Genomic DNA, 26,432 nt, shown 5'->3' on the forward strand with positions numbered 1-26,432 from the left:
TAGCTCAATTTTAAACCTTACCTGAAGTTTTATTTAACCTTTCTCTGTGTGAATAGCTTAAAGGGCACACTTATAAGGTTACCATTTACAGTTTTACAGAAAGATCTTTTTCTTCCCTTCATTATCTTGACAGCCGAGCAAGTCAAGGGAACAGTCAGCAGACTGGTCTAATGGGCATTTGTTCCGTGTACTGGAATGTGCTTCCTCCTTGGTATGAGAGCTTGTGTTTGTGGCACACAAAGTGACGTTGTGTAAAAATGTGAAAGACAGGTGTTTACTCTGGCCTTGACCAAGGTGAGAGTTTGAAATAGAAGAACTGGGCTCTGCACAGGAGGGAACAGGGAACTTGACGGATCTGTCGGTTTCGTCCCCTGTCATTGAAACCAGAGACTCAGTGAAGGAGATATAATTTCCCAACTTAATACAGCCTTAAAATCTTTTTTCTTTTGGTTGATGTATTTTAAGCAGCTGAATACATTTTCCATAAATTTTACTGCCTTCCATTTATCTTTGAATAGAAGCCAGCAGAGAGATATTTAGAAGGTTATGCACAACAATAAAACGAACTGTTAGGAAAGTCCTTTTGTGGCATTCCTCAAGTGTGTGCCGGTAGAAAAATTACTGTCATTTGATAGTGGGATGTTGGAAATGATTTTATTTACTATTTAGAAATAACACAAATGAGCCTTGCTTTTTCAGTTCACAGGTTTAAAACATTTAGTTATGCCTCACTAGCTCAAATCTTTGTTCATTACACTGTACACGGATGGAATTAAATGTGACACATTGCAGTGTTGGATCAGCCCCACAGATTTTAAATACAGGGTTTGATTGAATGCTGGAAAAAAAAATAAAAAAGAAAGATACTGTTTAATGTCAGAAATGATTTCTGAAATGTTGTTTTTAGCTTAAAATTGGTTCAAGAAAATGTCCCAATGATGGCAGAGGGAAAAGATTGTGAAGAATATTTGATTATAGGTTGTCCTGTTGAAACCAAAAGAGAGTCTTAGGCTTTAAAGGAGCAAATAATTTTCTTTTTTTCAATTTTAAGTACATACACATTTATTAATTGAAAAAAAAAGTATCTATTTATTTATCTGTGCTGGATCTTAGTTGTGGGTACTTGGGATCTTTGATTTTCATTGTGGCATGGAGCTTCCCTTGTAGCTCAGTTGGTAAAGAATCTGCCTGCAATGCAGGAGACCTGGATTTGATTCCTGGGTCGGGGAAGATCCGACCCAGGATAAGGAAATGGCAACCCACTCCAGTATCCTTGACTGGAGAATTTTATGGACAGAGGAGCCTGGTGGGCTCTAGTCCATGGGGTTGCAAGAGGCGGATGCAACTTAGTGATTAAACCACAATCACTACGCAGGGTCTTTAGATTAGATATTTAGATTAGATTGCAACATGTGCAGTCTGATTCCTTGACGAGGGATTGAACCTGGACCCCCTGCATTGTAAGTGTGGCGTTTTAACCACTGAACCACCAGGGAAGTCACAAGCAAATAATTTTTCAAAGCCAGGCTCTTGGTATCTCTGTTGGCCATAACATGGCTAGTCCCTGGCAGAGTGTGCTTCCAGTACTTGTGTCTGCCGCTGCAGCAGTACACACATGTTCAATGACCGTGTGGCCTTGAAACATCACTTTTACCCTCTGGCTACCCAAGGACATGTGTGGATGAAGGTCAGAGCCTTGGGATGCTTGTTGTGAGGCTCATGAGTATTGGGAGAGGAGAGCTGCCTTAATATAATGACCATATTTTCCAGGGAATTCTTTAGAGGCTACCTTCTTCTTTTTTTTTTTTTTTTTTAATTTTCGTAATGTATTTTATTTAATCAAATCTGTCCAAAGTGTTGTTTTTCCAACATGTAATCAATATGGACATATTGTTGGTGACTTCCCTGGTGGTCCAATGGCTAAGAGTACACGTTTGCAATGCAGGGGGCCTGGGTTCCATGCCTGCTCAGAGAACTAGATCCCATAAGAAGTCGCATGCTGCAACTGAAGAACCTACAGGCTGTGATAAAAGATGCCATGTGCTGCGACCTGGCACAACCAAATACATATTTTTTAAAATGAACATATTATTAATGAGATCTTTTACATTCTCTTTTCATACTCTGTCTTTGAACTCTGGTGAGGATTTTATATTTAAAGCACCTCTAATATTTGAATGACCACTTTTCACCAGAAATGCTTGATCTCTGTTGAGATTGCATAAAATGTATAGTTGAAAAAGTAGTTTCACACCCAAGTTGTTCTAGTAACTGAATCAGTATCAATTTTAGACTTCAATTAACTAAAATGAAATAAACGTTGAGTCCCTTAGTCGCAGAAGCCACACTCCAAGTTTCAGTAACCTTGTGTGGCTAAAGGTGACCTTGTTGGGCAGTGTAGTGTTGGAGATTACCCCTTTGGGCTCCAGAACCAGTCTGTGGAGGCCATCTTCTAGTTCTTTTGGTTACTTAATTTACTTAGTACAGGGCCGTCTCTCAATGGTGTCTCTAACTTGCACTTCATTTTTATAATTACTATTTTTTTGGCCATACCCGCAGCAACTAGGATCCTAGTTCCTGACCAGAGATTAAACCCATGCCGCCTGCATGGGAAGCATGGAGTCTTAACCACTGGACTGCCAGGGAAGTCCCATGAATCGTACTTTAGTATTCATAAGATATAGGAGCATGTTCTGTGGCCTAAAATCGCCTGTCATTTGTTTCAAGGGTGAAAGGCAGGGAGTTGGATATTTGACTTGGATTTCAGTCCTAGCTCTGCCACTGTGTGATTTGACTTCATCTCTTTTAGCTTCGGCTTTCTTGTCTATAAAATGAGTGCTCATTTGTTCATTCATTTGTTTGTTCCTTCATTCAACAAACATTAATTTCTGTGTGCCAGGCTTATCCTTGGTGCTGGAAAATGAGCAGTGAGCAAAGCAGACAAAACTCCTGCTCTCAGTGGAGCTTGCATGCTACTGGGGAGATGGAATATAAAATAATAGAAGTGAAATATAATATGCTAGATGGTGACGGTTGCTACAGAGAAAAATAGAACAGGTTCAGGGATAGAGTGACAAGATAGGAAGGTGATTCCTGTCTGTTTTACATGGTCGACAGTAGACAGAGAGGGCCTCTGTGTGGAGGTGCCGTGTCGGCAGAGATGTACATAAAGAGCGGAAGGGTATCTGAGGATTCCTGGGGATAGATGATCTCAGGGAGCAGCAAGTCTGGCAGGCACCTCATAAGAGTCAGAGCAGCGGAGAGAATGGGGTTACAGGGGGTGAGGGCTAGTGCAGCCGTGGTGCCAGCGAATACCTCTTGGGGTGGCTTAGAGGATGGGGTGAGATGACCTTTGATATGCATTTTGCACTGAAAGATCAAAATGCCATAACAAGTGAGGACTGTTGTAGGAATGCAGAAAGGTTCAGTAGTATGAAGCTTATTAAATATATCATCTTGTTAAATATAAATAGAAAAAAATTGTATCATTTTTATAGAAAAGGCATGTGATAAAGTTCAATATTGATTATTGATTTCTTTTTTAAAACCCTCAAAATGTAGTAGGAAAATATCCTTAGTAAGCTATGTTCTTCTCAACCTAAAAACCATCTCAGGCTTAACAGTAAATTTGTGACCATTAAAATCAGAAACAAAATAAAGATATCTACTGTTTTCACTCTTTATTAATGGTATTTTGGAATCACAAGTTAATGCAGGTGAACAATAGAATGAAAAAGAAGTTAGAGAGGTTTGATGAATAGTAATATATGATTAGAATACTCCATGGAGTCAAATGAAAAATTAACTATAAAGAGTAATCATATTTATAAATGTGCCTGGATGTCAAAATAATATGTCAGCATTTTGGATATACTAGCAACTAGTTTAAATGTTCAGTTCAGTTCAGTCACTCAATCATGTCTGACTCTTTGCCACCCCATGGACTGCAGCACGCCAGGCTTCCCTGTTCATAACCAACTCCCGGAGCTTGCTCAGATTCATGTCCATCAAGTTGGTGATGCTATCCAACCAACCATGTCATCCATCCTCTGTTGTCCCCTTCTCCTTTTACCTCCCATCTTTTCCAGCGTCAGGGACTTTTCTATTGAGTCACTTCTTCATGTCAGGTAGCCAAAGTATTAGAGTTTCAGCTTCAGCATCAGTCCTTCCACTGAATATTCAGAACTGATTTCCTTTAGGATTGACTGGTTGGATCTCCTGGCAGTCCAAGGGACTCTCAAGAGTCTTTTCCAACACCACAGTTCAAAAGCATCAATTCTTTGGCTCTCAGCTTTCCTTACGGTCCAACTCTCACATCCATACATGACTACTAGAAGAACCATAGCTTTGACTCTATGGACCTGTGTCACCAAAGTGATATCTGTGCTTTTTAATATGCTGTCTAGGCTTGTCATACCTTTTCTTCCAAGGAGCAAGCGTCTTTTAATTTCATGGCTGCAGTCACCATCTGCAGTGATTTAGGAGCCCCCCAAAATAAAGTCTCTCACTGTTTCCATTGTTCCTCCATCTATTTGCCATGAAGTGATGGGACTGGATGCCATGATCTTCGTTTTTTGAATGTTGAGTTTTAAGCCAGCTTTTTCACTCTCCTCTTTGACTTTCATCAAGAGGCCCTTTAGTTCTTCACTTTCTGCCATAAGGGTGGTGTCATCTGCATATCTGAGGTTATTGATATTTCTCCTGGCAATCTTGATTCCAGCTTGTGCTTCATTCAGCCTGGTATCTTGCATGATATACTCTGCATATAAATTAAATAGAGTGACATTATACAGCCTTGATGTACTCCTTTCTCAATTTGGAACCAATCCATTGTTCCATGTCTGGTTCTAACAGTTGCTTCTTGATTTGCATACAGATTTCTTAGGAGGCAGGTGAGGTGGTCCGGTATTCCCATCTCTTTAAGAATTTTCCACAGTTTGTTGTGATCCACACAGTTCAAGGCTTTAGCGTAGTCAGTGAAGCAGAAGTAGATGTTTTTCTGGAATTCTCTTGCTTTTTCTTTGATCCAATGGATGTTGGCAGTTTGATCTCTGGTTTCTCTGCCTTTTCTAAATCGAGTTTATACATCTGAAAGTTCTCAGTTCAACATACTGTTGAAGCCTAGCTTGAAGGATTTTGAGCATACCTTGCTAGCATGTGAAATGAGTGCAGTTGTGCAGTAGTTTGAGCATTCTCTGGCATTGTCTTTCTTTGGAATTGGAATGAAAACTGACCTTTTCTAGTCCTGTGGCCACTGCCTAGTTTTCCAAATTTGCTAGTATGTTGAGTTCATCAGTTTAATAGCCTCATCTGCAATACCATCACCTCTACTAGCTTTGTTCGTAGTGATGCTTCCTAAGGCCACTTGACTTCACATTCCAGAATGTCTGGCTCTAGGTGAGTGATCACACCATCATGGTTATCTGGGTCATTAGGATCTTTTTTGTTTAGTTCTTCTGTGTATTCTTGCCACCTTTTCTTAATCTCTTCTGCTTCTGTTAGGTCCATACTGTTTCTGTCCTTTATTGTGCCCATCTTTGCATGAAATGTTCCCTTGGTATCTCTAATTTTCTTGAAGAGATCTTTGCTACTGCTACTGCTAAGTCACTTCAGTCGTGTCCGACTCTGTGTGACCCCATAGATGGCAGCCCACCAGGCTCTGCTGCCCTGGCATTCTCCAGGCAAGAACACTGGAGTGGGTTGCCATTTCCTTCTCCAATGCATGAAAGTGAAAAGTGAAAGTAAAGTCTCGCTCAGTCGTGTCCGACCCTCAGCGACCCCGTGGACTGCAGCCTACCAGGCTCCTCCATCCATGGGATTTTCCAGGCAGGAGTACTGGAGTGGGGTGCCATTCTATTATTTTCCTCTATTTGTTTGCATTGATCTTTGAAGAAGGCTTTCTTTTTTCTCTCTTGCTCTTCTTTGCAACTCTGCATTTCAATGGATATATCTTTCCTTTTCTCCTTTGCCTTTCACTTCTCTTTTCTTCCCAGCTATTTGTAAGCCCTCCTCAGACAACCATTTTGCCTTTTTGCATTTCTTTTTCTTGGGGATGGTCTTGATCACTGCCTCCTGTACAATGTCACCAACCTCTGTCCATAGTTCTCTAGGCACTCTATCAGAAATCTAATCCCTTGAATCTGTCTGTCACTTCCACTGTATAATCGTAAGGGATTTGATAAAGGTCATACCTGAATGGGCTAGTGGGTTTCACTACATTCTTCAGTTTAAGTCTGAATTTTGCAATAAGGAGTTCATGATCTGAGGTACAGTCTGCTTCAGGTCTTGTTTTTGCTGACTGGATAAAGCTTTTCCATCTTTGGCTGCAAAGAATATAATCAGTCTGATTTCGGTATTGACCATCTGGTGATGTCCATGTGTAGAGTTTAAATGTAGTGAAAGAAAAAACAATTACCATAAAAAAGTATTAAATAACCTAAGAATAAACTTAAGAAATATGTAAGATATGTATGAAGGTATTGAAAAATGCTCCTGAAGGGGATACATAAATGATATGAGGCCTGTCATATTCTGGAATATAGAAATGCTGGTTCTCCTTAAATTAATGTGTATGTTTAATGCAATTCCACTAAAAATAACAAGATTTTCAGGGGCTAAAAAACCTTATTCTGTGCTTATATGGAAAAATAAGTAAGCATGAACAGCTCGGCCATTTCTGAGAAGAGATTAAAACATGCTGTAAGATTATAATAATTGAAACATTTGTATTACTAAATGTCATGTTTAGTGTATGACAAAAGATGGCATTTCAAGTTAATTGGAGAAAGATGCTCTGTTCAATAAATAGTGGTCGGATAACCAGGTGGCCATCTGGAGTGGGGAAAGAAAAGGCTATTTAGAACAGTATCTCAAGTGTTAAGCAAAATTGATCTATGTTAAACAGAAATTTTAAAAATATTTTATGGAAGAAAGCATGGGAAAGTTATTTTATAATCTTGGAGTACATATGGCCTAAGTAAGAGAGAAAAAAGAGAAGCCGTAAAAGAGATTGATAAACTTGATTACTTTAGAAAACTAACAGAAAAAAATCCTGCATAAAAGAAGACTAAGAAAATTGGGAGAAAATTTTTGCTTTTCATCCTGCAAAGGGACTAATTTCCCTAATGAAGAGTTTCTACAGATCCATAAGAACAATCCCAACAACCCAGTAGAAAAATGGACAAAGGATACTAATAGTCTATAGGAAGAAAAATAATGGCGTCTTTCAAACATGTTGAGAAGATGCTGAACCTGCTCATTTTAAAAGATATGCACATTACAACTAAACTGAGGTACCATTTATCACTGATGGGCAGAGATTAAGAAATTGCATAACCTATTCTGTAGACAGAATGAGTACAAAACAATAGTGTATTTTGTGGGCAATTTGGCAAAATCTATAGGACTGATGCTAAAGCTGAAGCTCCAGTACTTTCGCCACCTCATGCAAAGAGTTGACTCATTGGAAAAGACCCTGATGCTGGGAGGGATTGGGGGCAGGAGGAGAAGGGGACGACAGAGGATGAGGTGGCTGGATGGCATCACCGACTTGATGGACATGAGTCTGAGTGAACTCCGGGAGTTGGTGATGGACAGGGAGGCCTGGCGTGCTGCGATTCATGGGGTCGCAAAGAGTCGGACACGACTGAGCAACTGAACTGAACTGAACTGATAGTATGAAAAGGGCTTCCCAGATGGTTCAGTGGTGAAGAATCCACCTGCCAAGCAGGAGATACTGGTTCAATCTCTGGGTTGGGAAGATCCCCTGGAAAAGGAAATGGTATCCCACTCCAGTATTCTTGCCTGGAAAATCCCATGGACCGAGGAGTCTGGTGGCCTTGAAAAAGTGTCGGATGGGACTTAGTAACGAAACAACAGTAGTATGAAAAAATTCATATTCCTTGACTCAGAACTCCAGTTCTAGAAATTTATCCTAGATAAGTGTACAAATACATTCCTATAGATAAACATACATTCATATATACTATGCATGTATCCTACATATACATACGTGTTACATGCATGATAAAGTGATTTATCTACAAAGATACTTATTGTAGTGTAGTGTTTATAAAATGGCTAAAGATTAGAAACAACCAAAATGTTCATCTGTGGGAGACTGAATTAAAACATTGCATTAACAGCTGCTGTTAGAAAACTGTGCTGTTTACATTAGAAACCTGTGTAGTCATATACAAACATAGCAGTGAATCTCTTTATGTATCATTTTGGAAACATTGCCAGTATATGCTGTTTGGTGAAAAATGCAAGGTGAAGAACAGTGTATATGATATGTTCATTTATTTGTTAAAAATGTTTTGCTCATTTATGAATAAGTACAGTCTCTGGGAGGTATAATTTGAATTTGAATATATCTTCAGTTCAGTTAAGTTCAGTCGCTCAGTCGTGTCTGACTCTTTGCGACCCCATGAATTGCAGCACCCCTGGCCTCCCTGTCCATCATCAACTCCTGGAATTCACTCAGACTCAGGTCCATCAAGTCGGTGATGCCATCCAGCCATCTCATCCTCTGTCATCCCCTTTTCCTCCTGCCCCCAATCCCTCCCTGCATCAGAGTCTTTTCCAATGAGTCAACTCTTCTCATGAGGTGGCCAAAGTACTGGAGTTTCAGCTTCAGCATCATTCCTTCCAAAGAAATCCCAGGGCTGATCTCCTTCAGAATGGACTGGTTGGATCTCCTTGCAATCCAAGAGTCTCTCAAGAGTCTTCTCCAACACCACAGTTCAAAAGCATCAATTCTTCAGTGCTCAGCTTTCTTTCACAGTCCAACTCTCACATCCATACATGACCACTGGAAAAACCATAGCCTTGGCTAGACGGACCTTTGTTGGCAAAGTAATGTCTCTGCTTTTCAATATGCTATCTAAGTTGGTTATAACTTTCCTTCCAAGGAGTAAGCGTCTTTTCATTTCATGGCTGCAGTCACCATCTGCAGTGATTTTGGAGCCCCCCAAAATAAAGTCTGACACTGTTTCCACTGTTTCCCCATCTATTTCCCATGAAGTGATGGGACCAGATGCCATGATCTTCGTTTTCTGAATGTTGAGCTTTAAGCCAACTTTTTCACTCTCCACTTTCACTTTCATCAAGAGGCTTTTGAGTTCCTCTTCACTTTCTGCCAGAAGGGTGGTGTCATCTGCATATCTGAGGTTATTGGTATTTCTCCCAGCAATCTTGATTCCAGCTTGTGCCTCTTCCAGCCCAGCATTTCTCATGATATACTCTGCATAGAAGTTAAATAAGCAGGGTGATAATATACAGCCTTGACGTACTCCTTTTCCTATTTGGAACCAGTCTGTTGTTCCATGTCCAGTTCTAATTGCTGCTTCCTGACCTGCATATAGGTTTCTCAAGAGGCAGGTCAGGTGGTCTGGTATGCCCATCTCTTTCAGAATTTTCCACAGTTTATTGTGATCCACACAGTCAAAGGCTTTGGCATAGTCAATAAAGCAGAAATTGATGTTTTTCTGGAACTCTCTTCCTTTTTCGATGATCCAGCGGATGTTGGCAATTTGATCTCTGGTTCCTCTGCCTTTTCTAAAACCAGCTTGAACATCTGGAAGTTCACGATTCACATATTGCTGAAGCCTGGCTTGGAGAATTTTGAGCATTACTTTACTAGTGTGTGAGATGAGTGCAATTGTGTGGTAGTTTGAGCATTCTTTGGCATTGCCTTTCAAATATTGCTTAATGAGTGTTATTGTTATTCATCAAAAATGATCTGTGTGCTCCTGAAGGGTGCTTCTTGGAGGATGTCAGTACAGGATCTGTAAACCAAAGATGGCAAATAAGATTGAGAAGCGTATGAAACAAAACTAAGTGAGCTTCTTTTTTTAGGCCTTCTTAGAGCCTTAATATTGGAGAAGGAAATGGCAACCCACTCCAGTGTTCCTGCCTGGAGAATCCCAGGGACAGGGGAGCCTGGTGGGCTGCTGTCTATGGGGTCACACAGAGTCAGACACGACTGAAGCGACTTAGCAGTAGCAGCAGTAGCAGAGCCTTAATACCACTCCCGTACTCTTGCCTGGAAAATCCCATGGATGGAGGAGCCTGGTGCACTGCAGCCCATGGGGTCGCTGAGAGTCAGACATGACTGAGCGACTTCACTTTCACTTTTCACTTTCATGCATTGGAAAAGGAAATGGCAACCCACTCCAGTGTTCTTGCCTGGAGAATCCCAGGGATGCGGAAGCCTGGTAGGCTGCCGTCCATGGGGTCACATGGAGTTGGACACGACTGAAGTGACTTAGCAGCAGCAGCAGCAGAGCCTTAATAAACTTAACAATAATGCACTGTGTGAATATTCCAAGAGGCATATTTCAGAATGTAAGTGAAGCAAGTGAAGTGAAAGTCATTCCATCGTGTCTGACTCTTTGTTACCCAATGTACTGTGGCCTGTGGACTGGGCTCCTCTCTCCATGAAGTTCTCCAGGCAAGAATACTGGAGTGAGTAGCCATTCTGTTCTCCAGGGGATCTTCCTGGCCCAGGGTTGAACTCATTGCAGGCAGATTCTTTACTATGTGAGCCACCAGGGAAGCCCAATATCAAGAGGGATATTTTAGAATGCAGCATTTTCCAAATCTACTTGAATACAACAACAACCACTACTTTTTTTTTTTTCTTTAAGAAGCAGGAGTAGTTGTTGCAGGAAATATCACTTTCATGCTTAGATTTCGACTTTGTTCACCTCTGTTCTTCATTTTGACCATTCTTCATTCATTTCTAAGAGGGCTGCAGTCTCTGCTCTTCCTCCTCTGTGATGTTCTGCAGTTCACTCATTCATTTTGTGATTGGGACCTTCCCAAGGCATTCAAATAACACTGCGTTTCTTGAGTGAAGAAGAGAATCTATAAAATTAATGTAAAATCTTAGGAATCAATTGGATGGAACTTGAAGATTAAAGCTTCATCTGATTGAGCTTTCCACAAAGCTTAAAAAATTTTGCTGTTTGGGAATGAAATGGACTTAATGGGTAGGTAGTTGAGGAATTGTGAGTTAACGTAGAGAAGATATGGGTTCTACCTCTGTCTTCACTGTTCACCAGCATTTAGTTTTGAACACGTCACCTACCTTGTGCATGCTAAGTCTCTTCAGTCATGTCCCCGTCTTTGTGATGCCATAGACTGTAGCCCACAAGTCTCCTCTGTCTATGGGATTCTCCAGGCAAGAATATTGGAGTGGGTTGCCATGCCGTCCTCCAGGGGATCTTCCAGACCCAGGGACTGAACCTGCATCTCTTATGTCTCCTGCATTGTCTGACAGCTTCTTTACCACTAGCACCACCTGGGAAGCCCTGTCCCGTACCTTTCCTCTGCTTTATTTTTGTCACCTATAAAATTCATGGATTGGGCTTAGGTCCATCCATTTTAAGACTCTTGAATTATTATTACTATGGTTGAGTGGAATCAGGGAAGACTGTGGGCCTCAGTAGAACATTTTGTTCTTATCTGCAAGTTTTCACATAACCTGTCTCAGTTCAGCTCTTTTGGAGAATGAAATTATTCAATAATCAGCTCATCGTCAACACTACGAATTTGAAAACTTCTTGAATTGTTTGAGGCTTGTACTTGATTGATTGATTTGTTAATTACTCTCCAGGAAAGCACTTGATTATAGCACGGGTCAATTAATCCAATGCTATGGAAAAATCCACACCTCCTATGAAAACGCCCCTCTGCATTCATTCTGCCGATACAGGGAGAAATCTGTGATGTGGCTGTTAATTATCTTCCCCTCTCCGCCCACAACCTGCACAGCATTCATCTGATGGTTTGCTGTGCTTTTTGTGCACTCCCCACCTATTAGCAGATTTCTGAACTCAGCACAGTAGAGGTCTGAATTCACTGAATTTATGCCATCTGCAAATGAGGTTTAAATTTGTCCCTGTTTTGAAATTAGGGAAATGACATAGCCATTGCATAGAAGGATTGTGAACCTGAATTTGATTTTGTTAAGTGGAGGTAGAATGTTTTGTTAGAAGGAAAGCACTTGCCTGGGCAGAGATTTGGGTGTGACTCAATTGTGAACTGCCAACTCCTCACCCCCTTATTAGCAGGAGATGTATTTTGTTTTTAAGGGAATTGACAAGGAGAGAATTATAAAGACCCAGTGAATTTTAAGAGAGTCCTTTCAATTTACTTTAATTCCGTTTAACCTTGCTTTCCATGTTATCCTGTGCATTACTCTCAAGGAACTCAGCTTCCTTTGAAGTCTCAAAGCGTGGCTGCTGGCGGAATCCTGCTGGTAAAATATTAGTGATTCCCAGTAAGCCCTTCCTGATACATAGGGATGCCTTGCTGCCCAAGTAAAAGCATGTGTGTGTGAGTGCCTATAAAGGAGTGAAAGGGCAGAATGTATGGTAATGGATACTGAAGTGGGAGGAGTGTTTCTCATGAATTAGAGATGCCCTTTCATAATTCAAGAGTCTCAGAATGAGAAAAGGCTTGACATCACCTGAAAAGCATCTGGAAGCAATCTGTAATTCTTAAGAGGCAGTAGGAGAGCCTGTCTCTCTCCAGTACATGATAATAAAACAGTTCATGTGGGATTATGGAAGAAGTAGAATTCTCTCTCACTTGTAAGTCATTGTAAAATTGCTTGAGATGAAATGCCCAGAGATTTGATTATGAATTACACTTTGAGGTCATAGGTGCTAAATATCGGAGTCAAGTGAAGAAGGCAGATTTGAAGGTACTGAAGAAATTTTAATGTGCATTTATTTGCATGTGAAGTGTTATCCCTTGCCTCTCAGGCCCCATACACACTTCTTCTGTGCCCAGGCATTACCACAACTGTATCCAGTTTTGAAGACTTTGGTCACATTAAGGTCCCTCTCTTCATCTTTATCCCTTTCACGAGACGAACATGTGTTATAAGAAACGACTTCCAAGCCTTTGAGTCATCTGTAGGTCAAACATACACACAAAACCTCTTATAGTGACTTCTTGGGAACCATCTTTTAATGTACTGGACTGTTACAGAAAAATTATGTTAATGAATGGTGCGTCCTTATTACACAGAGATTTTGAAAAGAGCTGGTATATTTGTTATACCAGTCAGTCCTAAAGGAAATCAACCCTGAATATTCATTGGAAGGACTGATGCTGAAACTCCAGTACTTTGACCACCTGATGCAAAGAGCTGACTCATTGGAAAAGACCCTGATGCTGGGAAAGATTGAAGGCAAGAGGAGAAGGGGATGACAAAGGATGAGATGGTTGGATAGCATCATCAACTGAATGGACATGGGTTTGCACAATCTCTGGGAGATAATGATGAACAGGGAAGCCTGGTGTGCTGAAGTCCATGGGGTTGCAAAGAGTCAGAAACAATTTAGTGACTGAACAACATTTGTTGTACTGAAACTGTGTAGTGTCATTTCAGGGCGGCCTCTGAAGGGCTCCAGTATAGCAGTCCTTTATATCTCAGTGTAGAAAAGAATTCAGCAAGAGACAAAGTGATAGATAAGGAAGTGATTTATTAGAATAGAACACTTGTGAGGTTTACAAGTGTGTGGGTAAGAAATGCCACACCCTAAGAACCTACTGGGCTACAGTTTTATAATAAAGGAAAAGTAGGGAGCGGCAGAAGAGCTCCTTTGTCTCTCTTGGGTAGACATCATGCTTCCATCATCAGCTCCTCTTCCAGGCTGGGCAGGAGAGTTTTCTTGTCTCTACATGGTCAAGCTAGGTCCACAAATTATTGTTTTTTTTTATGTGTGCAGAGAGTATGCCCTAGGGATCATTAACTTAATGAGCTCACTGGGGAGGATGTGAGGTTTATGCCACCATTGTTATCTTGTTTTGGGGCACGTCTCATGCTTCTGTTGCATGGTTGTGTGTTAAGCAAGCCTGCTTGGTTTTGTGGGTAAGCAGACCTTCTCTCTTGAGTAATCATTAACTTACAGGGGTCTCCTATATATTTTCTATTTATAGTCCCCTAGAGGGATTCTGTTTAATCACCTACTTTGTCCCTTTACTCTGTCCCTATCAGGAGTAGATTCTGACTTGAATTGCTCACCATAACCTGGAAAATCCCATGGATGGAGGAGCCTGGTAGGCTACAGTCCATGGGGTTGGTTGCAAAGAGTCAGACACGACCGAGCGACTTCACTTTTTTTTGGCCTTTTGCGGTCTCTATGCTTGGGGTTAGTCTGTGCTCTCTAGGACACCTCTAGGTTATGTTCTCTGTACTGTTTGTCCTAGGTGGGACAATTTCCCAGCTTCCTCTTTTTTGGGAACCCAGGCCTTGTACTAGAAGCACTGCATCTTAGCCACTTTATCACCAGGGAAGTCCCTTCTCAGCCTTCTTCAAGCTCACGTTTTTCTGAATGTATGGTCAGGAAGCCATGTAACTGTGCTGTGAAACATCTTCCCAGGTAGGCATGATCACATGAGATCTGTCTCTAAAACCAAAGTAAACTTTGCCTATGGGATGGCAAAAAATTGTGAACTTTCAACTGTCAATATTTGAATAGGTCAGAGGTGCCTGGGAATATTTGGCAAATATCACACCTTTAAAGAGAAGCAGCCTATGAAGTTTCTTGCTATTTTATATTTTGTTCTCATTATAATGTTATGTTGCTGATGCATGGATATGGGTTTATTTAGTTCCACATTTTTTTTTTCTCTTCTAAAAGAAGTATATAATTACTTACCGTCTCTTGGAGGACAGAAGAATCCTTCTCTCCTTTCTGCTGCCCAGTGGGAGTCTGTCATATTTGGCTAGCATTCAGACTTCTAAATAAAGATTCAATTTTTGCTTATAATTTTTTTTAAAAAATAAGTGCAATCTGAGGCAGAGCCATTCAGTGGACAACAAATGGCGGTAGCTGGGAGGGGAGAAAACCTGGAGAAAAATTGATTGGGTTTTTATAGTTTATTGATGACTGTGGGTCTTTTTTTTTCTTTAGTTGTTTTCTGTAGATTTTGGAAATATTCTTCTGGGAGTTGCCAGCAGTGCCAAGTGTTGGAAAAATCTTTTCTGCCCTTCCGATAGAGTGAAGTGAGCAAACATAATCTAGCAGAAGGCTGGTGAAGAGAGCAATCACAGGTAATGTCTTTTCTTGTTACTATTGATGTGTGTTCAGTAATGTTCAGTAACAAAAATAAGCCTACTTGAATTTACACATCCAAGTGCTGACAGAAGAAAAACACACAACTTGAGAGTTTTGAATTAAGTTTTATTTTGGGACTTTACTGAAGACTATAGCCCGGGAGACAGCCTCTCAGATACTTCTGAGGAGCTGCTCCAGTAGGTAAGGGAGGAGCCAGGATGTGTAGGCATGTTGAGCTTTAAAACAAAACAAAACAAAACGTGTAGTCAAACATCAAAAGATAACTGCTAATCACAGAAATAAATATTGCAAGTTAATGATTTTAGTGCCTTTTAACTTACGGGAAGATGCAAGAATCTGGGCTCAATGAAATTATTCGTTAGATATGCATCTTAATTATCTAGGGCCAGTATCCAGAGCACAGAGTGCTTCCTGTTTTTCTCTATCCTGAATTGCCCTTGGGGCGTACCGTCAGCGGGCGTGGGGGTGCTGCAGTGGCTGATGGCTTGGTCCTTGTTTACTGGAATGACAGGCAACATCCCTTGTCCACAGAGGTGAACATTATCTTGTTCAAAGCAATCTTTCTGCACTCTCTCCTCCACTCAAAACATTAAAAAAAATTATTTATTTGACTACGCAGGATCTTAGTTCCCGCATGTGAACTCTTGGTTACACCTGTGGGATCAAACCCAGCTCCCTGCATTAGGAGGGTGGCATCTTAGCCACTGGACCACTAGGGAAGTCCCAAAGATTTTTTTCTTTGGGAACTGCATCTAAATCCTCTGGTGGCATTCTTTTAAGCATCCTATTTTCTGTGGTGGCAAATGTAAACCCTCAGAGCATGTTTTGGGAAGTAGTCTAAATTTCTTCAGAGCTGCACTATGGGATCTGGGAAGTTCTAATTTTGATCAAAAACCAGAAGGAGGAATAATGTAATGAAACCAGTTTCTTTCTGTATAATTTGTATGTTTTTTTGAAGTCTTATACACTATATTGAAAGTTACTTCTAAAAAGTGGTGACTCTGAGTTTCAAACAGCCATATAATAGTATTGTTATTAGACTTGTAGCTTACAGAGAAGCATATGCTGTTTATTTGTATGTAAATATTGCTATTCTTTCTTATTAAAATTGATCAATTTGTCAATTGTTTATCAGGTTGAATAAGATGAGATTTAATTTCCTTATAAGATATATTTCTAAGGCTCTGTAATTTGCATCTTATTAGAGGTGTGTTTTACATTGTTTCTTAAAGTGTTGTTATGAAGTGAAGTCGCTCAGTCATATCCGACTCTTTGCGACCCCATGGACTGTAGCCTATCAGGCTCTTCCATCCATGGGACTTTGCAGGCAAGAGTGCTGGAGTGGATTTCCATTTCCTTCTCCAGGGGATCTTCCCAACCCAGGAATTGAACCCGGGTCTCCCACATTGCAGGCAGATGGTTTACCGTCTGAGCCACCAGGGAAGCAAACGTGTTGTTATAGTACTTGTTAAAAATGCACAATGAAAATTCAGATTAGTAAAACTAGGTGCCAAATCTAGTGTGTCATAATCTGAATCAGAGTGCTAGCGGGAAGGATTTGGGAATTTTTCAGTGACTATCACCCAAGATGGACACCGCCAATGCAATGAAAGCATACTTCCACCTAATCTTTGTATTTTTGGATTTAAAGGTATTATAATCACCTTGATTTTTGCTTTAAATAAAACAATGCTGGTATTTTTAGTATACTGTTTTGACACAAGATTATGTTCTCAAGTGGGCTTCCCTGATGGCTTAGCTGGTAAAGAATCAGCCTGCAGTGCAGGAGACTCGGGTTCCATTCCTGGGTTGGGAAGATCCCCTGGAGGAGGGAACAGCTACCCACTCCAGAATTCTTGCCTGGAGAATTCCATGGACTGTATAGTCCATGGGGTCACAAAGAGCCAGACAGGACTGAGCAACTTTCACTTATGTTCTCAAGTTACATGTTGTTAGATCAAATTACTGTTATTTGAACTTTATATCTCAATTTAAAATGAGTATATTTTTCCTTGGGTGCAGATGGATAAATTTGTTTTTGACAGCTAGTTGGCAGATACTAAGTTTTACGAAATAGCTTCTTGATTTGCTAGTAAGTGTGCCTCAGGTATCTTATTGAGCCCGTGGTGAAGAGTAGCGGGATAGGCCTTAGAGGCTCCTGGAGTCTGTGCTTTGCTGCTGTAGCGTCCAGGCCAGCATTACTCAGTGAACATCGTGAAGCTTTGCTGTGCAGTTTATGGTTCAGACAGACCAAATCTTTTCTTTATAGTACTCAGAGATTTTATGAAGTTCTTTGACTCCCCCAAATGAAAGAAAGTATTAATATTAAATACTAGACTTTGATAGGATATTTTCATTGCCATGTACATTCTTTAGTAATCCTTCCTACAAAGTTATTAATTTTACTGAAAGTAAGCTTTGTGTATAAAGTGTGTTATTTTTTAGATATTTTAAATCTAAAAAATTTATTTATAAGCATTATAAATAAATCATTTATTTATAGTATTTATTTATAAATAAACATTTTTTTATAAATTTATTCATTTTAATTGGAGGCTAATTACAATATTGTAGTGGTTTGCCATACATTGCCATGAATCAGCCACGGGTGTACATGTGTTCCCCATCCTGAAGCCCCCTCCCATCTCCCTCCCCATCCCATCCCTCTGGGTCGTCCCAGTGCACCAGCCCTGAGCATCCTGTCTCATGCATCAAACCTGGACTGGCGATCTGTTTCACCTATGATACTATACATGTTTCAATGCCATTCTCCCAAATCATCCCACCCTCGCCCTAATAAATTATTTATTTGTAGTTCAGTTGCTCAGTTGTGTCCGACTCTTTGTGACCCCATGAACCACAGCACACCAGGCCTCCCTGTCCATCACCAACCCCCAGAATCCACCCAAAACCATGTCCTTCGAGTCAGTGATGCCATCCAGCCATCTCATCCTCTGTCATCCCCTTCTCCTCCTGCCCTCAATCTTTTCCAGCATCAGGGTCTTTTCCAGTGAGTCAGCTCTTCGCATCAGGTGGCCAAAGTATTGGAGTTTCAGCTTCAGCATCAGTCCCTCCAATGAACACCCAGGACTGATCTCCTTTAGGATGGACTGGTTGGATCTCCTTGCAGTCCAAGGGACTCTGAAGAGTCTTCTCCAACACCGCAGTTCAAAAGCATCAATTCTTTTTATTTATCAATTTTTTGTAGTATTTATTTATAAATTGACAAATTTCATAAATTTATTGATATTATAAATAAATATTGAAATATTTTTAGGTATTTTATAATCAGATTATACTTTTACTTTAAAAGACACATACAGTATTATATCATTCTATGTATGTTAATATTAAGAGAAATATACTTTATGTAAGATAAGAAAATATTTCATTGTGTATACTTAAAAATTATGTTAAAACACACAACACAAAATTTACCATTTTAGCAATTTTCAAGCATATAGCTCCAGTATTATAAGTATATTCCCATTGTTGTGCAACCAGTTTCCATACTGAAACTCTGTAGCCATTAAACAACTGCTCATTCTCCCTGTCCCCTGCATCTGGCAACCACCGTTCTTTTTTTTGTGTCTGTGAATTTAACTGTTCTATGTACCTCATGGAAGTGGATTCATATGGTATTTGTCTTCTTGTGACAGGCTCATTTTACTTACAGTAATGTTCTCACAGTTCATCCATTTGTTAGAATTTCCTTCCTTTTTAAGGGTGAATAATATTTCTTATACACACACACACACACACACACACACACATTACATTTTGTTTATCCATTCATTCATTATTAACGGACATCTGGGTTGCTTCAGCCTTTTGAATGTTATGAATAAGCTACTTGTACATGGGTGTGTAAATAATCTGTTTGCATTCCTGCTTTCAGCTGTTTTGGATATATATCTTAAAGTGGAATAGCTGGGTCACATATTAATTCTGTTTTAAATTTTTTGAAGGACCACCTTACTGTTTTCCACATCAGCCAAGCCATTTTATATTTCTACCAGAAGTGCACAAGCATTCCAGTTTCTCTATATTCTCCCCAACGCTGGGTTTTAGTATTTTTTTGTTTTTGTTTTTGATGATGATAGCCATCCTGATGTGTATGAAGTGATGTTGCATGGTTTTGATTTGCATTTCAATAATGATTAGTGATGTTAAACATCTTTTCATATGCTTGTTAGCCATTCATATATGGATAAATGTTTAGTCAAGTCTTTTGCCCATGTTTTAATCAGGTTGTTTGTCTTTTTGTTATTGAGTTATAGGAGTTGTTTATTATGTTCTGAATATTAACTCTTTATCAGATATATGGTTTATAATTAAGATTTGGGGCTTCCCTAGTAGCTTAACTGGTAAAAAACCCACCTGCAACACAGGAGACCCCAGTTCGATTCCTGAGTCAGAATCTGCTGGAGAAGGGATAGGCTACCCATTCCAGTATTCTTGGGCTTCCCTGGTGGCTCAGCTGGTAAAGAATCCACCTGCAATGTGGGAGACCTGGGTTTGATCCCTGGGTTGGGAAGATCCCCTGGAGAAGGGAAAGGCTACCCACTCCAGTATTCTGGCCTGGAGAATGCCATGGACTGTATAGCTCATGGGGTCACAAAGAGTTGAACATGACTGAACGACTTTCACTTTCTTTAGACTAAGATTTAATAATTGACAGTAAGCATAGAGCCTGTGTTTAAATTTTAAGTTAGCTGTTTGGTGGGCAGTTACATTATATTTGGGATTTGATTATGGTAAACTCTGAATTTTGGTCTTCATGTAGGTGGGCTAGTGTGTGTGTGTGTCTTGTCACAGGGCTTGACAAAAGAGAGATCCTCTAATGTCTTCGGAAGCTGTAGTTTCAAGACCATAAGCAGAATCAACATTTTTATGGTGAAGGATAGCTAGTAATGAATCCTGGGAAAAAACTTAACGACAGTTCAAACCATTAACCTGTCTGGGTAGCCTGATTTTGCTTCTAAGCTCTAAAAAGTGGTATGTTTATTGACAGAAGGATACTTTGACTTTGAAAAGTTCAGAACCCAGACCTTGTGCCTTTAGAAGTGAGGTTATTTTGGGGAAGACAGGAAGGTGTTGGGAGTTGGGTGGGAGGAGTCCAAAAGCAAATATATGTAACAAAGAGGAAAGCCTGGGCAAAGATGCTCTGAAGGAAGAGGGAGCAGCTTAGCAAGAGGGAGCAGCTTAGCTGGATATAGGAGTCCCATGGATATTGAAAGGATCTAACCCTTGGATGTATTACTTTATTTGAAGGAAATGACAGCAGGTTCTAGAGCTAGCCCAGGAACAACCACAAGTGAGAAATTGGCTTGAAAAAGGGTGCAAACAATATGATATAAAATGTGCGTGACAGCCCCAAGGGGACGTTGCCAGTGGGATTCATTGTTACAGATTTTGGCGGTGTGCTCAGAACTGTGAGACAAATAGCAGGTAGACAGAGGCAATTACAGATCTTCTGATCTGGTGAGAGAATAATATATTTGAATGTAGTGTTTCAGGGCTAGGAGCTGTCTGCATAAGCAGAGAGGAGTGGTCAGAGCAGCGTTAGAATGCTGTTCTTTCTAATGTAATACCAGAAGGTCTGAGTCATGCAGAATTAAGGTGGCGGTGGTGAGGAGAGGATGTTTCTCTGTGGCTTCTCTGGCTTTGTGTGGAACCAATGGGAAACCATGTTTGAAAGTTGTTTTGAATAAAAATTTAGCCTCAAGACTATTTGGGGATTAGATTTCCTGAGTAAATAACACAAAAAGATACTTAAAAGTGACTTCTTACAGTCAAATACTTAAAACAGCTGCTTAATGCTGTCATTCTGATCATACCTTTTCATAATTTTGTAGATTTTAAAATTATGACCTGTCTCTACCCTGTTTTGTGAATGTAGTCTTTATTTATTCAGTCATTTGGTCTCTTCTCCCTGACCCTTGTAGTTTCATTCTAGCTTAGTTTAGTCTGGGTCTTTTCCAGCTTTCTGTGTTTTTTCCAATTGACCAGAAGGGCTTAGAATACATGTGTGAAGTTTATATTTCGTCATGTTTTCTGTTTCATTTTCAGCATCATTTCTGAAATGCGCTACCTTTTCTTTAAGGGTACAGGTCGCACTGAGTTGATGTACATAGAGTGTCAGTCGCTCAGTCGTGTCTGACTCTTTGTGACCCCATGGACTGCAGCCCCCCAGGCTCCTCTGTCCATGGGATTCTCCAGGCAAGAATACTGGAGTGGGTTGCCATTCCCTTTCTGGGATCCCTTTTGATCTCGACCTAGGGATCAAACCCGAGTTTCCCTCATTGCAGGCAGATTCTTTACCATCTGAGCCACCAGGGAAGCCCTTAGGAAACTCTCTAATGACTAGTCCACACCAGAGATTCTCAAAGTGTGGTCCCTAGGTGAGCAAGAGCAGCCTCACCTCACACTTGTTAGAAATGTGAATTCTTGGGCTGAATCAGAAACTCCTGCAGTAGTCTCAGTTTGTATTTAACAAGCTCTCTGGGTGATTCTGATACAAGTTAGAGTGTGAGGGCTGCTCCACATGTCTCGTTAGCTGTGTACAGTTGTCTAGGCTTTTCATTTTCTCTATCCCTTGGTCTTCTGATCAGAAAGATCAGGGTTTCCCAGATGTTGGTGTGCGCATGAATGGTCTGTTAAGTGTCTTTAACACATTGCAGAGAGCAGTACACTTTCCCTAACTGTCTACCCAGAGATTCGGATGCCGTGGTCTTAGATTCGGATACAGTTATCTGCTTTACAGCAGGCTTTCCAGAATACATCTCATATCTGGAATCTGGACCAGTGGCTATCTCTCTTTCCTCCAAGCCCCAAAGTGATGTGATTTAAAGTGGCTTTTCAGGTTCAGTAACTGAAAGCTTAGGGGCCAGTTGAACTTCATTTTCAAAATGCAGGTTGGATTATTTTTCAGTGAAGCCATTGTGTTCTGCTCTCTTTCCTTAAAAAATGTGATTCTTTCTTGGCCACTCAGGTTACTGTATGAGATTTTTCTCAGGCTTAGCCTCATTGATAAAGCAGTTTGCTTGGACCTCATCGATAAAGCAGTTTGCTCACTAAAAGAGCCCTCTGCCTCTTATCAACTTGGAGATTTCACTCTGGGGTTCTTATGATAATTTACGAACAGTTTTAATAAACTGTAAGTACTGGTTCTTAGGGAATGCTATTTTTCATTTGGATCTTTTTGTCCCTACTCTTGATTTCCAGTCTTTAAGCTGGTGCCCTGTGCATGATGGTATGCCTCCCTCATCTCACCGTCATTCATGTTTTTGTTTCTTTAGTTATTATGGTACAACTTTATTAGAATTGTTTTCTGTGAGTCTTCCTCTTGTCTCAGTGGCTGCTCCTTCCGTCTTTTCCCCTGTCTGTCCCTTGAGTGTCCGTGTTCCCTGGGAGCTGCCCGAGTTCTTTTCTCCGCATCTTACTACATCTTACTCCGTCCCCTCGGGGCTTGTTTCTTCCTGTCTGCCGGGGCCTGGCTCAGATGTCACCCTACACCACCCTTGATCAAGGAGCATCTGACTCTCACCGCTCTCCTCTGAGCTGCAGCCCGTATCCCCAACTGCCTCCTGCGTGTCCCACAGGCAGATAAGGTGAATGTATCTGAACTTGAACTCATCATTCTTCTTCCCCAGAACTTGTGCTTCCTCTCGTGTCCCCTATCTTGGTGAATGGCATCACCATCACTTTGCAAGTGGCTAGCATTTATTCAGCATCTTCTATATGCTATGCCCTGTTATGGGAACTTGCATGTAACTCCTCGCAAATCCTTTGAGATTATATTATTATTCCCATTATACAGATGTAGAAACTGAAACACGTGGGGTTTAAGTGAAGGTCACAAAACCACTCACTGATGGAGATGGAATCCTGGAGCATGGAGTCTTAATCGTGTTTCCTCTTCCAAGCTAGACCCCTCAGATCTCCCTTCCCCATGTCTTCTTAACTTGCACATCTTCTCAGTCCTCTCCAGTTCACCTGTTAATCTCTCTTCAAAGCACACGTCCTCTTCTCTGCATTCCATTGTAAGTACTCTAGTCACGACCTCCTTCATCTCTTGTCCCCCTATTATAGTATGTTCTCTTTCCAGCCATTTCTTTATGATTATTGCCAAAGTGTTATTCTTGTCAGCAGTAAGTCTCATTGTGACACTTTCCTGCATCTGTCAGCCTAACCCTTCTCAATCCGTCATTCAGTGTTGGGCAAAGCCTCTATTATCCTTTTCATTGTTGAGCAAGCCCCCCCCCAGTTTGGAGGAACAGGATGATTCTACCATTTAAAGAATCAAGGTAGAGAGCTGGAAGAGTTTTTGCCTCTTTTGGTCCTTAATTTCGATTTATTTTAATAAAGGAATGATTAAAAAACAACTCCAGAGTCTAGTCTGGCCAGAGAGGGACGGCCTCTGTGGTTTCGGTGGTGCCCAGGAAGAGTGGTCTCACGCTCCATGTGTGTGTTCCAGCTGGGGTAAACTGCTTGCACTGCCCGTAACGGGTCACATTCTCCCGGCTTCCTCTGGGTCTTTGCACATGCTGTTTCCTCTTCCACAGTACTCTTCCTTCATTGCCCTGGTGGGTAACACTGGCTAATACTTCCATCTCCATTTTCAGATCTCAACTTAGATTTCATTTCACCTGGGAAGCTTTCTCTGATCCCCTTTGCCTCCCAACCAAGAGGTTGGGGTAAATACTGCCATATGATGGCATAGCGTGCCATCCTTTCCTGCCATAGTGTGAGTAGCTCAGCTGTGTCTGACTCTCTGCTGCCACATGGACTGTAGGCCACCGGGCTCCTCTGTCCATGGGATTCGCCAGGCAAGAGTACTGGAGTGGGGAGCCATTCCCTCATGACTCATCAAACTTTGTTTTAATTGTTTGGTTGCTTCATTTTAACTATAAGCCACATCTTATGTATTTCTGTGCTTCTACCTCCAAGCATAGATGTTCAATAGAGATTGATTGTGTGGAATAATAAATGAGTATTTAAATGAACTAATTCATTTTAGCCAATTCTACCTGCTTCTTAACCTTTGTAAAATAACTCTGGCAGGTTATAATAACCTTTGTATAATAACTCCAGCAGATCAGTTAGGGTTCAGTTTACCCAAAAGTAACTATAGAAATCAATGGTTTAAACAAATTTGGGGATTTTTTTTCTTCACATAAAGTAAGTCTGGGACTAAGCTATCAAGGCTTAGTAGACTGGTTCCTTGGTTATCAGGGACCCCAGGTTCCTTCTGTCTTTATGCTCCACTCTCCTGAGTGGGATCCTTGCCCTCATGTTCTCATCTCAAATATGTGCCAGGAGTCTGGCATCTGCAGGCCCTCACTCCAGGAAAGAGGAGAAGGTCAAAAAAGCAAAAAGGAGCTTGCCAGCAGTGTGCCTCCAGCCTTTATACTTTTCAGGGACTTTCCTGAAAGGCCTTCCGAGGGTATTACTTTCTACCCCTTGATGAGACAGTTATCACAGCATCGCTTCTGCTGCAGGGGAGACTGGGAGATACTGCTTTTCTGCTTTTGGTCTTTGCTTCTTGCTACACAATTGGGGTTCTGTTAATAAAGAAGGAGAGGATAGGTACTGAGTGGTAACCAGAAGCTTCTATATAGCTTAGGATGATTTCCTCTTCAGTGGTCATAGACAGATTAGTAAGAAATTGGCAGAACAGTATGTCAGCATTTTAAAAAAGTATGTATATTAATGTAGCTTTGAAAAGAACCTTGCCTCTTTGTGATCCTAGCTATTTTATATAAAATCAGCAACTTTTTTGGGTATTTTAAGGAGATTTAATTGCAGGCACCTAAAAAATCTAAATAATTACTTTCATGAATCATTTTCTTCTAGATATTTGCACTTGTTGATTTAAGAGTATACCTTCTTAGTATATGGGTGTTAATTGTACTATTCCTTCATCTTTTACTGTTGTCTTGAAATTTTTCAAGATTTAAAAAGTGGGGAAATGTTAAAAGTAATAACAAAATAAATAATTGCCTCAAAAGGTAAAAATAAATGCATTAAAAAAGAGTGTACTAGACTTCCCTGGTGGTCCAGTGGTTGGGAATCTGCCTGCCAGCGCAGGGGACGCAGGTTTGGTCCCTGATCCGGGAAGACCCCACGTGCTGCAGGGCCGCTGAGCCCGTGTGATGCAACCGCTGATGCTTGTGCACTCTGGGGCCTGTGAGTGGGCTTTTTTTGGGGTGGGTGAGGTTTAAAAAACTTGTTTAATTAAATATCAGGATAAGACCAGGCAGGGCGGGTGGTGGGGGGGTCACTCGGAAGCACAAGTGCCCTTGGGGCCTTCCCCCTGCACCCTCCTTGAGAGGCTACAGCTCAGTGGCTGGAGCCAGGACCCCAGACACTGGGGCTCTGCAGCAAGACAAGCCACTGTGCCCCCCAACTGGAGAAAGCTTGTGAGCAGCAATGAAGACCCAGCACAGCCATAAATAAATAGATAAAAACTAAAAAAAAAAAAAAAAAAGATACCTTCTAAAGTCTCATTAAGATGTGCCCCCAGAGAACCCTGTTACACTGTTTGGTGGAAATGCAAACTAGTACAGCCACTATGGAGAACAGTGTGGAGATTCCTTAAAAAACTGGAAATAGAACTGCCATACGACCCAGCAGTCCCACTGTTGGGCATACACACCAAGGAAACCAGAATTGAAATAGACACGTGTACCCCAGTGTTCATTGCAGCACTGTTTACAATAGCCAGGACATAGAAGCAACCTAGATGTCCATCAGCAGACGACTGGATAAGAAAGCTGTGGTACAAACACACAATGGAATATTACTCCGCTATTAAAAAGAATGCATTTGAATTAGTTCTAATGAGGTGGATGAAACTGGAGCCTGTTATACAGAGTGAAGTAAGTCAGAGAGAAAAACACCAATATAGTATATTAATGCATATATATGGAATTTAGAAAGATGGTAACGAAGACCCTATATGTGAGACAGCAAAAGAGACACAGATGTAAAGAACAGACTTTTGGACTCTGTGGGAGAAGACAAGGGTGGGATGATTTGAGAGAATAGCATTGAAACATGTATAGTACCATTTGTGAAATAGATCGCCGGTCCAGGTTCGATGCATGATACAGGATGCTCGGGGCTGGTGCACTGGGATGACCCTGAGGGATGGGATGGGCAGGGAGGTGGGAGCGGGGTTCAGGATGGGGAACACATGTACACCCGTGGCTGATTCATGTTAATGTATGGCAAAACCACTACAATATTGTAAAGTAATTAGCCTCCAATTAAAATAAATAAATAATGAATCCGCCACAGGTATACATGTGTTCCCCATCCTGAATTGGC

The 26,432-nt window shown here is 41.0% G+C and overlaps 1 protein-coding gene across 4 annotated transcripts in view; it reads left to right on the top strand.

Moving 5' to 3' along the window:
- Positions 1-26,432, top strand: part of FHIP1A (FHF complex subunit HOOK interacting protein 1A) — a 312,881-nt gene that overhangs the window by 70,868 nt on the left and 215,581 nt on the right. For 3 of the 4 annotated variants that reach the window (XM_044930522.2, XM_044930521.2, XM_044930526.2), the window contains exon 2: positions 14,934-15,073. The gene's annotated coding sequence lies outside the window, so the exon portion shown is untranslated. Of the gene's footprint in view, positions 1-14,379; positions 14,400-14,933; positions 15,074-26,432 lie in introns of those variants that run through there. The other variant, XM_044930523.2, reaches the window with a different exon arrangement.

The sequence above is a fragment of the Bubalus bubalis genome, chromosome 17 (genome assembly GCF_019923935.1).
Source record: "Bubalus bubalis isolate 160015118507 breed Murrah chromosome 17, NDDB_SH_1, whole genome shotgun sequence".
Classification (NCBI taxonomy): Eukaryota; Metazoa; Chordata; class Mammalia; order Artiodactyla; family Bovidae; genus Bubalus; species Bubalus bubalis.